The sequence below is a fragment of the Gossypium arboreum genome, chromosome 11 (assembly GCF_025698485.1).
Source record: "Gossypium arboreum isolate Shixiya-1 chromosome 11, ASM2569848v2, whole genome shotgun sequence".
Lineage (NCBI taxonomy): Eukaryota > Viridiplantae > Streptophyta > Magnoliopsida > Malvales > Malvaceae > Gossypium > Gossypium arboreum.
In genome coordinates this window covers 44,272,812-44,290,323 of record NC_069080.1, presented here as the reverse complement: position 1 = coordinate 44,290,323, position 17,512 = coordinate 44,272,812, and the positions used below count along the sequence as shown (strand labels likewise).

Here is a 17,512-nt window from a genome sequence, read left to right as displayed (position 1 = left end):
GCCTATCATATTTCTAAGTTTTCTCACACAAGTCCTAATTGATAAAATTCACTTACAATTAACAAAATCCAAACATGAAATTTTCACACATGCATATATGCATATAATGAGCATCAATTATGATGGTTAATTATTATTACGACTCGGTTTAGTGGTCCCGAAACCACTTTCCGACTAGGGTCAATTTAGGGATGTCACAACTCTCCCCCACTTAAGAAATTTTCGTCCCCGAAAAATCTTACCGGTAAATAGGCTCGGGTATCGCTCTTTCATAAAGTCTTCAAGTTCCCAAGTGGCTTCTTCCATTCCGTGTTTATGCCACAACACCTTCACTAACGGGATTTTCCTATTGCGCAATTCTTTTACTTCACGCTTCATAATGCAAACCGGTTCCTCTTCATATCTCAAATTAGGCTGAATCTCAATCTCAGATGGAGCAATTACGTGCGATGGATCAGACCTATATCGTCGAAGCATCGAGACATGAAAAACATTGTGAATCTTTTCGAGCTCAGGGGGCAAAATTAATCGATATGCAACTGGCCCAACTCGTTCGGACACTTCATATGGCCCGATGAACCTCGGACTCAATTTGCCCTTACGACCAAATCTAAGCACCTTCTTCCAAGGTGAAACTTTGAGAAAGACCTTGTCTCCAACTTGATATTCAATATCTTTTCTTTTCAAATCCGATACGACTTTTGGCGATCCGAGCGACTTTCAAACTTTCACGAATCACTCGAACTTTTTGCTCGGTATCCTTAACCAAATCAACCTCAAGAATTTACCTTCACTAAGTTCACCTAGAATAATGGGGTACGGCATTTACAACCGTATAAAGCCTCGTAAGGCGCCATCTTAATACTTGATTGAAAGCTATTGTTGTGCGAATTCAATCAAAGGCAAATATCTTTCCATGAACCACTAAACTCAAGGATGCAACATCTCAACATATCCTCCAGGATTTGAATTATCCGTTCGGATTGACCATCGGTTTGGGGATGAAAAGCAGTGCTAAAATGCAGCTTGGTACCCAAAGCCTCTTGCAACTTCTTCCAAAATCGCGAGGTAAATCTCGGATCTCTATCTGACACGATGGAAATAGGCACCCCGTGTTGTCTCACAATCTGAGAAACGTACAATTCGGCTAGTTTGTCCATTGAAAAATCCGTACGTACGGGGACAAAGTGAGCCGACTTAGTCAATCTATCTACAACGACCCAAATCGCATCCTTCTTACTTGCTAACAATGGCAGTCCGGATACAAAGTCCATTGTGACTCGATCCCATTTCCACTCGGGTATCGTGATCGGCTGAAGTAATCCCGATGGCACTTGATGTTCCGCTTTCACTTGTTGACATATTAAACATTTCGAAACAAAATCAGAGATGTCTCGTTTCATACCATGCCACCAAAACCGACGTTTCAAATCGTTGTACATCTTCGTACTCCCCGGGTGGATTGTCATTCGGCTACAATAGGCTTCATTTAGAATTATCGAAATAAGTTCCGAATTCTTTGGAACACACAGACGACTTCTGAACCTCAAACAATCGTCATCATCAATTTGAAACTCTGATTCCTTGTTCGAACACACTCACCCGCTTTTGCAAGCAACTCCTCATCAACTTTCGAGCTTCCCGAATTTGATGAGCCAACAATGGTTTGGCCTTTAATTCAGCTACTAACACATTGTCGGGTAGGATTGACAAGTGTACATTCATCGCTCAGTAAAACAAGCGGTGATTTCGGCTTAAGGCATCCTCAACCACATTAGCCTTTCCCGGGTGATAATCAATGACGAGCTCATAATCTTTTAACAACTCGAGCCATCGTCTTTGTCGCAGATTTAAGTCTCTTTGAGTCATCAAATATTTGAGACTTTTGTGATCCGAATACACATGGCACTTCTCACCAAATAAGTAATGTCGCCATATCTTTAAAAGCGAATACGATGGCGACCAATTCGAGATCATGGGTTGGATAATTTTTCTCATGTGGCTTTAATTGTCTCGACGCATAGGCCACAACTCGACCTTCTTGCATCAATACGCAACCTAACCCAAGTAGGGAGGCATCACTATAGATGACAAACTCTTTGCCAGATTCGGGCTGTACTAGAACTGGAGCTTTCGTCAAATGAGTTTTCAATTGGTCGAAACTTTTCTGACACTTTTCCGTCCATTCAAATTTGACATCTTTCTGAAGCAGTTTTGTCATGGGTGTGGCTATCATCGAGAATCCCTTTACAAACCGTCGGTAGTAACCGGCAAGTCCCAAAAAGCTCCTAACTTCGGTAACATTCCTTGGAGGTTTCCAATCGACTATGGCCGAAATTTTGTTCGGGTCGACTCGAATACCCGATGCAGATATCACATGACCCAAGAAGCTAACCTCCTTCAACCAGAACTCACACTTGCTGAACTTAGCATATAACCGCTTATCCCGTAAAATTCGCAACACTATCCTCAGGTGTTCAAATGTGTTCGGTCTCATTTTATGAATAGACTAAAATGTCATCAATGAAGACAACTACGAACCGATCCAGATATGGTCTGAAAATCCGATTCATCAAATCCATAAATACCGCAGGGGCATTAGTAAGCCCAAATGGCATCACTAGGAACTCGTAGTGACCATATCTCGTTCTGAAGGCAGTCTTGGGTACGTCCAATCTCGAATTAAGAATCGATAATAGCCCGATCTCGGATCTATTTTCGAAAACACCGAGGCTTCTTCAGTTGATCGAACAAATCATCGATCTGCTGATACGGATATTTGTTCTTTATCGTCGCTTTATTAAGCTGACGATAGTCGATGCACAGCCTCATGGTTCCATCCTTCTTTTTCACAAACAACACTGGCGCACCCCAAGGAGAAAAACTCGGGCGAGCAAAACCTCTATCCACCAATTCTTGCAACTAAGCTTTCAACTCCTTTAATTCCGTTGGTGCCATACGATACGGAGCTATCGAAATTGGAGTGGTACCAGGTACCAATTCGATGCCAAACTCTATTTCCCGAACAGGTGGCAAACCCGGCAATTCTTCAGGGAAAACATCCGGGTATTCACAAACCACTGGCACAGATTCGGGTTTCTTTTCTGACTCCTTGTCATCGAGCACATACGCAAGGTACGCTTCGCACCCTTTTCTTACATATTTCTGGGCCAACATTACTGATATTACAGCTGGCAACCCCTTTAAGTCCGTAGACTCAACCCAAATCATCTCGTTATTCGCGCACCTCAGATCGATAGTCTTGCCTTTGCAATTTACAATCGCATCGTGCATGGTCAACCAATCCAACCCAAGAATAACGTCGAATTCGTCGAACGGTAAAAGCATCAAGTCCGCCGGAAAACAAGAACCTCGAAACACTAGGGGACTTTTCTTACACACTTTGTTGACAAGCACGTAATGACCCAAGGGGTTTGACACCCGAATTACAAACTCAATAGACTCAATAGGCAAAGTCTTACTGGATGCTAAGGTTTCGCATATATAAGAATGAGTGGAACCAGGGTCAATCAAAGCAATCACATTAATATCGAAAAGAGTGAAAGTACCGGTGATAACGTCAGGGGAGGATGCCTCCTCTCGTCTTGCTGATGGCATATGCTCTAGCAGAGCGCTGGTCTCGAGATCGAACAGCCAGTCAAGAGCCCTCTCGACTACCACCTCTACCTCCTGAAATTCTTGGTGGTCTACCTCTAGTTGTCATTCTACTAGGTCTCGCATCTTGCATCCTATTCTTCTCATCAAGCTCTGTGCAATCTCTAATGAGGTGGTCCTTCGAACCGCATCCGTAACAAGCCTTATTGGTAGACTTACCCCAACATTCACCTATGTGTCTTCTCCCACATTGGGGGCATTCAGGTTTCTCTTGACGGTTATTGCCCACACTAGCTACCAAGTAGCTCGGAGTCCGTCAATGGTCGTGGTCTAATGGAAATCCCGCAATCGTCCTCGATCTATTGGTGTCCTCCCTGAACTTCTTTACAGCCGAGAATGGAGCTTTACCCGTCGATCTTTTGCGATAGTCTCTAGCTTCAAATTCAGCCTTCTTCTTCTCCTTTCCAAGTTCCTCCGCCTTGCGTGCTCGTTCAACTAGTGTTACGAATTCTTTTATCTCCAAAATACCCACTAGTAGTCTTAGATCTTCATTCAATCCTTCTTCAAACCTCTTGCACATAGCAACCTCATCAGCCACACACTCCGGGCATACCGATCGAGTCTTACGAACTCATGTTCGTATTCGAGATCTTGTCATGCGGCCTTGCTTGAGTTCCGTGAATTCCTTACGCTTTTGATCGATGAACTGTTGACTAATATATTTCTTTGAAACTCCGCTTGAAAGAAATCCCAAGTAACTCGCTCGTTTGGAACTATGGAAATCAAGGTCCTCCACCAATAGTAGGTGAGTCCCGCAACAAGGATATAGCACACTTTAGACATTCATCGGTGTGCATGATACCATCAAACACCGAATGGTGTTGTCAAGCGAAACTTCGGCCCTTCGGCATCATCGATAATTACGCCCTGAACTCTTCAGCCCGCGCTTCCTAATCAAATCTACAGTGGCTTACTCAGCCTCACGGTCGAATCGATGGCATTACGGGCTCTTGGGGTGGATTATTCAAATTCGGGAATTGTTGGACAGCCGGATTGGATCGGGCATATTGCGCGACCCACTCATTCATCATGGTAAAGAAGGCTTGTTTAGCACCCTCACCTTGATTATTCGCAGATGACTGAGGTTCAACAGGCGGCGTCCCTTGTGCAGGAGCAGCCGCTACACTTTCAACGTCATCCGCCAAGGTTCTCTCTACATCGGGATCCATTTACTAATCAAAACAACAAAAAAAAACATTTTAACCGTCAGAAGTCATCACACATTTAAACATTAACATTAAGGCATGTATAGCTAGACTCATACGTGCCATGGTAGTCCTAGAACCGACTAAACCATAGCTCTGATACCAATAAAATTGTAACACCCCGAACCGAGACCGTCGCCGGAGTCGAACACGAGGTGTTAACAGACTTCAAACCACTTATTGAAAAGTTCCAGACAAGCTGCCAATCTGTGTACTAGTCGCTTCAAAAATCATAACTTGAGTTTTAGAACTAGAAAATCAGTTTTGTAATTTTTTTCTGAAACTAGACTCATATTTCCGTCTACAGATTTTTTTTTAGAATTTTTGGTCAAGCCAATTAGTACAGTTTATTAGTTAAAGTCTCCCATATTACAGGGGCCGACTACACTGACCTTCATGCGTTACAACTCAAATAACTCCCTGTGCAGGGCTTCAATACTGGTGCCGTTTGTTTCTATGGAAACTAGACTCAAATAGGAATTTATACATATATGGTATGACTCCTAATTATTTCTGGTTAATTTATAATGAATTTTCAAAGTCAGAACAGGGAATCCAGAAACCGTTCTGGCCCCGTTTCACTAAAACCCAAATATCTCTTAACATACAACTCATATAACCGTTTCGTTTCCTCCATATGAAAATAGATTCATCAAGGTTCATTTACATAATTTATTCACTATTTAATTCTATTCCTACTATTTTTAGTGGTTTTTCACATCCACGTCACTGTTGCTGCCTGCATCATTTTCTAGGATAGACTTTCTCTAACACATAGTTTCTATGATTCAACCACCCCTTTTTCATATATGGTCCAAAATATAAGCATGATGACCCATTCTAATGGCTGGTCATTGCCAAACACTTCCATGCCTCTTAATGAGCATATACATACCAAATGATTATAACATTATGCTCAAAACATTTATAAGCCATTTTCGCATGGCTATTCAAAATTTTACATACCAAGTTCAAACAAAACATAATAGCCTATACATGCCGAAATGTTTTCTTAAACCATCTAAGAAGAAGATACCAAAAAGTCGCTAGACGGTGTGATGACTTCGATGACAGTCCGAGCACGCAAAATGGATCAAGAACCTAAATAAACAACAAATAAGCACACCAAATGAGTACATAACTCAAGAAGTCGTAAGCACTACTCTACCATCCAACAATAACAATCATAAGTGAATAAACAAATAATACAAATCGATGTTTCCAACCATAACAACCTATACTACAATTTCTTAAATTTTTGGTTCGATCTCATGCCAAGACCTTCAACCGAATCAAACGCCAAGTCAGCCCAATCGATTTGGATCCGCTTCCTCAAGTTGGAACAACAACGTACTAGATAATTTTATGCATACACCGCATACAGGTCCCAATTTTGATATTTAGTTAGTAGCTCAATCACTTACCTCGCTCATGCACAAGTTATTTCCACAACCGAATGTGGCACACATAGTGCTTATTATGTTCGCACCCATAGTGCCATAGCGAATCGCACACATAGTGCCATAGTAAATCGCACACATAGTGCCATAGTAAATCGCACACATAGTGCCATATATTTCCAGCACGCACACTTAGTGCCATATATTTCCAGCACGCACACTTAGTGCCAATCTCGTCACCATACACACGTATTGCCCGCACACTTAGTGCCGAAAGCAAACTTTCTACACATTTCACTATTTCTTTTACATTCAACAATTGTCATCACTCCATACACATACAATATCATTTATACATATATAGCATTCCATTAAACACAATTGCATAGATTTTCCAATCATTCAAGCAATATCAAACATATATGCTTAACGACTTACCTCGGATGTTGTCGCATCGCCTTCAACGGCTATTCAATTACTTTTTCTTTCCCTTGTCCAACTTCGATCCTTTGAGCTCTTGAGCTACATCAAACAAATTTACTTCCCAATCAATCACACACATACATAAAATTTATTCATACATGACCCATAGTTCATTTGGTCATTCATCTCTCAAACCTATCGAAGCTTCCTATCATGCTTCCTTGGCCGAATACACATATAAGCACACTTAGCATTTGATACATTCGGCCTTAGCATAATTTCATTTAAAAGTCCCTATTAGCCACTTCCCCATCAATTATCTCATCTACTTAATATTTCGTACCTATCATGCTAGCCGAATATTACTTATTCAAGTTCAACATCCTCCTATACGACACTAGCATCAAAGATGATATCTAATTCTTCTCTTTTCCCTTTTTATCAAACAACCTATATGAACATTTAACCAATCCAAACTTCACCCATTCACACTTATTCATTTAACATAAAGGAAATAAATCACCCGCTTCACTATCAACTATGGCCGAATGCACCAAGCATTACCTAACTAAGATTTCACAAATTTTAACCTTATATCGCCTCTACTTATTCAATACAACATGAAACAACCTCTTCTCCTAACCTCTTGATACACGGCTTGATGTTCCAACCACCATGAAAGTTTGATTTTTCATGACATTGCCGAAATGCACTTTGACAATTAGCTCAAAATGCAAAGAAGTTAAAGCCAACATCTCAAGACTTACCTCCAACTAGAAGAAGGGTTGCCGAATTTGCTTAATGAAGAGCTCTCTAATTCCTTCCTTTGGTTTTCGGCTTTGGCAAGATGGAGAAGAAGATGAACACTCCTCTTCTAATTTCTCTTGTATTACTATTATTATTTTTTTTTTTTTCTTTGCTCATTCACGGCAAAATGGAGAAGTTGGTAGGTAAGTCTTCCTTCACCTTTGTTTTCTTTACTTTATGTAACTAATATTATTTTATCTAAATTAATGCCACTTTTTAATTTAATATCTATTAAACATATATATTTGCCCATCCACATCCATCTTGGCCGCCACTAGAGAATAAATTGGGTAATTTGACATGCAAGGACAACATTTTCTAGCATGCATCAATAGGCCACTTCAACATTTGCCTATCATATTTCTAAGTTTTCTCACAAGTCCTAATTGATAAAATTCACTTACAATTAACAAAATCCAAACATGAAATTTTCACACATGCATATATGCATATAATGAGCATCAATTATGATGGTTAATTATTATTACGACTCGGTTTAGTGGTCCCAAACCACTTTCCGACTAGGGTCAATTTAGGGATGTCACAACTCTCCCCACTTAAGAAATTTTCGTCCCCAAAAATCTTACCGTAAATAGGCTCGGTATCGCTCTTTCATAAAGTCTTCAAGTTCCCAAGTGGCTTCTTCCATTCCGTGTTTATGCCACAACACCTTCACTAACGGGATTTTCCTATTGCGCAATTCTTTTACTTCACGCTTCATAATGCAAACCGTTCCTCTTCATATCTCAAATTAGGTGAATCTCAATCTCGGATGGAGCAATTACGTGCGATGGATCGACCTATATCGTCAAGCATCGAGACATGAAAAACATTGTGAATCTTTTCGAGCTCGGGGCAAAATTAATCGATATGCAATCGCCCAACTCGTTCGGACACTTCATATGGCCCGATGAACCTCGGACTCAATTTGCCCTTACGACCAAATCTAAGCACCTTCTTCCAAGGTGAAACTTTGAGAAAGACCTTGTCTCCAACTTGATATTCAATATCTTTTCTTTTCAAATCAAGATACGACTTTTGGCGATCCGGCGACTTTCAAACTTTCACGAATCACTCGAACTTTTGCTCGGTATCCTTAACCAAATCAACCTCAAGAATTTACCTTCACTAAGTTCACCTAGAATAATGGGGTACGGCATTTACAACCGTATAAAGCCTCGTAGGCGCCATCTTAATACTTGATTGAAAGCTATTGTTGTGCGAATTCAATCAAAGGCAAATATCTTTCCCATGAACCACTAAACTCAAGGATGCAACATCTCAACATATCCTCCAGGATTTGAATTATCCGTTCGGATTGACCATCGGTTTGGGGATGAAAAGCAGTGCTAAAATGCAGCTTGGTACCCAAAGCCTCTTGCAACTTCTTCCAAAATCGCGAGGTAAATCTCGGATCTCTATCTGACACGATGGAAATAGGCACCCGTGTTGTCTCACAACTGAGAAACGCATAATTCGGCTAGTTTGTCCATTGAAAATCCGTGCGTCTGGGGACAAAGTGAGCCGACTTAGTCAATCTATCTACAACGACCCAAATCGCATCCTTCTTACTTGCTAACAATGGCAGTCCGGATACAAAGTCCATTGTGACTCGATCCCATTTCCACTCGGGTATCGTGATCGGCTGAAGTAATCCCGATGGCACTTGATGTTCCGCTTTCACTTGTTGACATATTAAACATTTCGAAACAAAATCAGAGATGTCTCGTTTCATACCATGCCACCAAAACCGACGTTTCAAATCGTTGTACATCTTCGTACTCCCCGGGTGGATTGTCATTCGGCTACAATAGGCTTCATTTAGAATTATCGAAATAAGTTCCGAATTCTTTGGAACACACAGACGACTTCTGAACCTCAAACAATCGTCATCATCAATTTGAAACTCGATTCCTTGTTCGTAACACACTCACCCGCTTTTGCAAGCAACTCCTCATCAACTTTCGAGCTTCCCGAATTTGATGAGCCAACAATGGTTTGGCCTTTAATTCAGCTACTAACACATTGTCGGGTAGGATTGACAAGTGTACATTCATCGTCAGAAAACAAACGGTGATTTCCGCTTAAGGCATCCTCAACCACATTAGCCTTTCCCGGTGATAATCAATGACGAGCTCATAATCTTTTAACAACTCGAGCCATCGTCTTTGTCGCAGATTTAAGTCTCTTTGAGTCATCAAATATTTGAGACTTTTGTGATCCGAATACACATGGCACTTCTCACCAAATAAGTAATGTCGCCATATCTTTAAGGCGAATACGATGGCGACCAATTCGAGATCATGGGTTGGATAATTTTTCTCATGTGGCTTTAATTGTCTCGACGATAGGCCACAACTCGACCTTCTTGCATCAATACGCAACCTAACCCAAGTAGGGAGGCATCACTATAGATGACAAACTCTTTGCCGATTCGGTCAGTACTAGAACCGGAGCTTTCGTCAAATGAGTTTTCAATTGGTCGAAACTTTTCGACACTTTTCCGTCCATTCAAATTTGACATCTTTCTGAAGCAGTTTTGTCATGGGTGTGGCTATCATCGAGAATCCCTTTACAAACCGTCGGTAGTAACCGGCAAGTCCCAAAAAGCTCCTAACTTCGGTAACATTCCTTGGAGGTTTCCAATCGACTATGGCCGAAATTTTGTTCGGGTCGACTCGAATACCCGATGCAGATATCACATGACCCAAGAAGCTAACCTCCTTCAACCAGAACTCACACTTGCTGAACTTAGCATATAACCGCTTATCCTGTAAAATTCGCAACACTATCCTCAGGTGTTCAGCGTGTTCGGTCTCATTTTGCGAATAGACTAAAATGTCATCAATGAAGACAACTACGAACCGATCCAGATATGGTCTGAAAATCCGATTCATCAAATCCATAAATACCGCAGGGGCATTAGTAAGCCCAAATGGCATCACTAGGAACTCGTAGTGACCATATCTCGCTCAAGGCGCGTCTTGGGTACGTCCAATCTCGAATTCATGGAATCGATAATAGCCCGATCTCGGATCTATTTTCAAAACACCGAGGTTCTTCTTGATTGATCGAACAAATCATCGATCTGCTGATAACGGATATTTGTTCTTTATCGTCACTTTATTAAGCTGACGATAGTCGATGCACAGCCTCATGGTTCCATCCTTCTTTTTCACAAACAACACTGGCGCACCCCAAGGAGAAAAACTCGGGCGAGCAAAACCTCTATCCACCAATTCTTGCAACTAAGCTTTCAACTCCTTTAATTCCGTTGGTGCCATACGATACGGAGCTATCGAAATTGAGTGGTACCAGTACCAATTCGATGCCAAACTCTATTTCCGAACAGTGGCAAACCCGCAATTCTTGAGGAAAACATCCGGTATTCACAAACCATCGCACAGATTCGGGTTTCTTTTCCGACTCCTTGTCATCGAGCACATACGCAAGGTACGCTTCGCACCCTTTTCTTACATATTTCTGGGCCAACATTACTGATATTACAGCTGGCAACCCCTTTAAGTCCGTAGACTCAACCCAAATCATCTCGTTATTCGCGCACCTCAGATCGATAGTCTTGCCTTTGCAATTTACAATCGCATCGTGCATGGTCAACCAATCCAACCCAAGAATAACGTCAATTCGTTGAACGGTAAAAGCATCAAGTCCGCCGGAAAACAAGAACCTCGAAACACTAGGGGACTTTTCTTACACACTTTGTTGACAAGCACGTAATGACCCAAGGGGTTTGACACCCGAATTACAAACTCAATAGACTCAATAGGCAAAGTCTTACTGGATGCTAAGGTTTCGCATATATAAGAATGAGTGGAACCAGGGTCAATCAAAGCAATCACATTAATATCGAAAAGAGTGAAAGTACCGGTGATAACGTCAGGGGAGGATGCCTCCTCTCGTCTTGCGGATGGCATATGCTCTAGCAGAGCGCTGGTCTCGGATCGAACAGCCGTGACAAGAGCCCTCTCTCGACTACCACCTCTACCTCCTGAAATTCTTGGTGGTCTACCTCTAGCTGTCATTCTACTAGGTCTCGCATCTTGCATCCTATTCTTCTCATCAAGCTCTGTGCAATCTCTAATGAGGTGGTCCTTCGAACCGCATCCGTAACAAGCCTTATTGGTAGACTTACCCCAACATTCACCTATGTGTCTTCTCCCACATTGGGGGCATTCAGGTTTCTCTTGACGGTTATTGCCCACACTAGCTACCGAAGTAGCTCGGGAGTCCGTCAATGGTCGTGGTCTAATGGAAATCCCCGCAGTCGTCCTCGATCTATTGGTGTCCTCCCTGAACTTCTTTACAGCCGAGAATGGAGCTTTACCCGTCGATCTTTTGCGATAGTCTCTAGCTTCAAATTCAGCCTTCTTCTTCTCCTTTCCAAGTTCCTCCGCCTTGCAGGCTCGTTCAACTAGTGTTACGAATTCTTTTATCTCCAAAATACCCACTAGTAGTCTTAGATCTTCATTCAATCCTTCTTCAAACCTCTTGCACATAGCAACCTCATCAGCCACACACTCCCGGGCATACCGACTGAGTCTTACGAACTCATGTTCGATTCGAGATCTTGTCATGCGGCCTTGCTTGAGTTCCGTGAATTCCTTACGCTTTTGATCGATGAACCGTTGACTAATATATTTCTTTCAAACTCCGCTTGAAAGAAATCCCAAGTAACTCGCTCGCTTGGAACTATGGAAATCAAGGTCCTCCACCAATAGTAGGTGAGTCCCGCAACAAGGATATAGCACACTTTAGACATTCATCGGTGTGCATGATTCATCAAACACCGAATGGTGTTGTCAAGCGAACTCGGCCCTTCGGCATCATCGAATTACGCCCTGAACTCTTCAGCCCGCTTCCTAATCAAATCTACAGTGGCTTACTCAGCCTCACAGGTCGATGGCGATGGCATTACGGGCTCTTGGGTGGATTATTCAAATTCGGAATTGTTGGACAGCCGGATTGGATCGGGCATATTATGCGACCCACTCATTCATCATGGTAAAGAAGGCTTGTTTAGCACCCTCACCTTGATTATTCGCAGATGACTGAGGTTCAACAGGCGGCGTCCCTTGTGCAGGAGCAGCCGCTACACTTTCAACGTCATCCGCCAAGGTTCTCTCTACATCGGGATCCATTTACTAATCAAAACAACAAAAAAACATTTTAACCGTCAAGTCATCACACATTTAAACATTAACATTAAGGCATGTATAGCTAGACTCATACGTGCCATGGTAGTCCTAGAACCGACTAAACCATAGCTCTGATACCAATAAAATTGTAACACCCCGAACCGAGACCGTCGCCGGAGTCGAACACGAGGTGTTAACAGACTTCAAACCACTTATTGAAAAGTTCCAGACAAGCTGCCAATCTGTGTACTAGTCGCTTCAAAAATCATAACTTGAGTTTTAGAACTAGAAAATCAGTTTTGTAATTTTTTTCTGAAACTAGACTCATATTTCCGTCTACAGATTTTTTTTTAGAATTTTTGGTCAAGCCAATTAGTACAGTTTATTAGTTAAAGTCTCCCATATTACAGGGGCCGACTACACTGACCTTCATGCGTTACAACTCAAATAACTCCCTGTGCAGGGCTTCAATACTGGTGCCGTTTGTTTCTATGGAAACTAGACTCAAATAGGAATTTATACATATATGGTATGACTCCTAATTATTTCTGGTTAATTTATAATGAATTTTCAAAGTCAGAACAGGGAATCCAGAAACCGTTCTGGCCCCGTTTCACTAAAACCCAAATATCTCTTAACATACAACTCATATAACCGTTTCGTTTCCTCCATATGAAAATAGATTCATCAAGGTTCATTTACATAATTTATTCACTATTTAATTCTATTCCTACTATTTTTAGTGGTTTTTCACATCCACGTCACTGTTGCTGCCTGCATCATTTTCTAGGATAGACTTTCTCTAACACATAGTTTCTATGATTCAACCACCCTTTTTCATATATGGTCCAAAATATAAGCATGATGACCCATTCTAATGGCTGGTCATTGCCAAACACTTCCATGCCTCTTAATGAGCATATACATACCAAATGATTATAACATTATGCTCAAAACATTTATAAGCCATTTTCGCATGGCTATTCAAAATTTTACATACCAAGTTCAAACAAAACATAATAGCCTATACATGCCGAAATGTTTTCTTAAACCATCTAAGAAGAAGATACCAAAAAGTCGCTAGACGGTGTGATGACTTCGATGACAGTCCGAGCACGCAAAATGGATCAAGAACCTAAATAAACAACAAATAAGCACACCAAATGAGTACATAACTCAAGAAGTCGTAAGCGCTACTCTACCATCCAACAATAACAATCATAAGTGAATAAACAAATAATACAAATCGATGTTTCCAACCATAACAACCTATACTACAATTTCTTTAATTTTGGTTCGATCTCATGCCAAGACCTTCAACCGAATCAAACGCCAAGTCAGCCCAATCGATTTGGATCCGCTTCCTCAAGTTGGAACAACAACGTGCTAGATAATTTTATGCATACACCGTGATAGTCCCAATTTCGATATTTAGTTAGTAGCTCAATCACTTACCTCGTTCATGCACAAGTTATTTCCACAACCGAATGTGGCACACATAGTGCTTATTATGTTCGCACCCATAGTGCCATAGCGAATCGCACACATAGTGCCATAGTAAATCGCACACATAGTGCCATAGTAAATCGCACACATAGTGCCATATATTTCCAATCGCACACTTAGTGCCATATATTTCCAGCACGCACACTTAGTGCCAATCTCGTCACCATACACACGTATTGCCCAGACACTTAGTGCCGAAAGCAAACTTTCTACACATTTCACTATTTCTTTTACATTCAACAATTGTCATCACTCCATACACATACAATATCATTTATACATATATAGCATTCCATTAAACACAATTGCATAGATTTTCCAATCATTCAAGCAATATCAAACATATATGCTTAACGACTTACCTCGGATGTTGTCGCATCGCCTTCAACGGCTATTCAATTACTTTTTCTTTCCCTTGTCCAACTTCGATCCTTTGAGCTCTTGAGCTACATCAAACAAATTTACTTCCCAATCAATCACACACATACATAAAATTTATTCATACATGACCCATAGTTCATTTGGTCATTCATCTCTCAAACCTATCGAAGCTTCCTATCATGCTTCCTTGGCGAATACACATATAAGCACACTTAGCATTTGATACATTCGCCTTAGCATAATTTCATTTAAAAGTCCCTATTAGCCACTTCCCCATCAATTATCTCATCTACTTAATATTTCGTACCTATCATGCTAGCGAATATTACTTATTCAAGTTCAACATCCTCCTATACGACACTAGCATCAAAGATGATATCTAATTCTTCTCTTTTCCTTTTATCAAACAACCTATATGAACATTTAACCAATCCAAACTTCACCCATTCACACTTATTCATTTAACATAAAGGAAATAAATCACCCGCTTCACTATCAACTATGGCCGAATGCACCAAGCATTACCTAACTAAGATTTCACAAATTTTTAACCTTATATCGCCCTCTACTTATTCAATACAACATGAAACAACCTCTTCTCCTAACCTCTTGATACACGGCTTGATGTTCCAACCACCATGAAAGTTTGATTTTCATGACATTGCCGAAATGCACTTTGACAATTAGCTCAAAATGCAAAGAAGTTAAAGCCAACATCTCAAGACTTACCTCCAACTAGAAGAAGGGTTGCCGAATTTGCTTAATGAAGAGCTCTCTAATTCCTTCCTTTGGTTTTCAGCTTTGGCAAGATGGAGAAGAAGATGAACACTCCTCTTCTAATTTCTCTTGTATTACTATTATTATTTTTTTTTTGTTTTCTTTGCTCATTCACGGCAAAATGGAGAAGCTGGTAGGTAAGTCTTCCTTCACCTTTGTTTTCTTTACTTTATGTAACTAATATTATTTTATCTAAATTAATGCCACTTCTTAATTTAATATCTATTAAACATATATATTTGCCCATCCACATCCATCTTGGCCGGCCACTAGAGAATAAATTGGGTAATTTGACATGCAAGGACAACATTTTCTAGCATGCATCAATAGGCCACTTCAACATTTGCCTATCACATTTCTAAGTTTTCTCACACAAGTCCTAATTGATAAAATTCACTTACAATTAACAAAATCCAAACATGAAATTTTCACACATGCATATATGCATATAATGAGCATCAATTATGATGGTTAATTATTATTACGACTCGGTTTAGTGGTCCCGAAACCACTTTCCGACTAGGGTCAATTTAGGGATGTCACAAGGACCATTACTTTTTGACAGTGAGATCGATCTCAAAGTTCATAGAAACCAAAAAGAAATTAGGCGAAGCTTAAGATACACAGAGAAAAAAGCAAGAGGACTATATTCAAACCCCAACTGAGGAGATGGCTAAAAACCAAGAAAATTCGCTACCTCCTACAATTGTTGTTAATCAAAATCCTACTCCGCGCACTATGTATGATTATGCTAAACATAATTTAATAGGAATTGAGCCAAGTATAGTCAGACCTGCTATTGCTGAAAATAATTTTGAACTGAAACCTAACACAATTCAAACGATACAACAGTTTGTTCAGATTGATGGTTTGCAGGACGAGGATCCCAACGCTCACTTGGCAAATTTCCTAGAATTTTGCGATACCTTCAAAATTAATGCCATTTCTGATGACACCATTCGCCTTCAGTTGTTTCCCTTTTTATTAAGCAATAAGGCTAAACAACGGTTGAACTTATTACCATAAGGTCAATCACTACTTGGGAACAAATGACCGAATTTTTTTATTAAAATATTTTCCACCGGCTAAAATGGCTAAATTATGTAATGATATCTCTTCTTTAGTACAGATGGATTTAGAGACACTTTACGATGCATGGGAGAGATATAAGGACCTTTTGCAAAGATGCCCTCACCATGGGTTACCACTCTGGCTACATGTTCAAACTTTTCATAATGGCCTGAACCCTTCGACTCGACAAATGGTGGAAGCAACTGCTGGCGGAACCATCAATAATAAAACACCTGAAGATGCCTATGAATTTATAGAGGAGATGTCACTAAATAACTATCAGTGGCAAGTCACGAGGACAAAGCCAATGAAAATAGCTAGCATTTATAACATCGATTCAGTCACCATGCTCTCTAATCAGGTAGAACTCTTGAATAAGAAAATTGATGGTTTTCTTAGTTCTTCACAGGTTCACTCAGTAATGCAGTGCGAAGTAAATGGAGGTGGATCGAGCTATTCAGAATACCCACCTTATGGCCACAACATGGAGAATGGGCAGTTAAATTATATGGGTAATAATCCTTGATCTCAAAACGATCCTTACAGCAATACTTACAATACAGGTTAGAGGAATCACCCAACTTTTTCATGGGGAGGCCAAGGAAATCAGAAACCATCACCCCCTCCAGGCTTTCAGGAACCACCATACCAGCAGGAGAAAAAGCCAAACCATGAGGAAATGCTAACCAAATTCATCTCAGTGTCAGAGACCCATTTTTAGAATACCGAGACGACACTTAAAAATCAACAAGCATCAATCCAAGGGCTAGAAACTTAAATTGGACAGATAGCTAAGATGATTTCAGAAAGAGCACCAGGAAATCTACCTAGTAACACCGAACCCGATCCAAAAGCACATGTGAAAGCAGTTACACTGAGGAGTGTGAAAGTGTTAGCTAAATTGAAAAAGAAGCCACAACAAGAAGCTGAAATAAGCAAAGGAAAAGAGGTAAAACCTGAAAGCAATACCAGTCCAATGCCGAAGGAATATATACTCGAAAGTAATGCCAGTCCAATGCATAATTTGGTAAATTCCTTGAACTTTTTAAACAGCTACATATTAACTTACCTTTTGTTGAAGCTATATCGCAGATGACTACATGCGCAAAAT

The 17,512-nt window shown here is 40.6% G+C and overlaps 1 non-coding gene across 1 annotated transcript; it reads right to left on the bottom strand.

The window, feature by feature from the left end:
• Window positions 1-16,426: 16,426 nt before the first annotated feature.
• On the bottom strand, window positions 16,427-16,533 carry LOC128285022 (small nucleolar RNA R71). Its single transcript, XR_008275438.1, has one exon. It is a non-coding gene; the product is annotated as a small nucleolar RNA R71 (small nucleolar RNA).
• Between the last annotated feature and the right edge of the window lie 979 nt (window positions 16,534-17,512).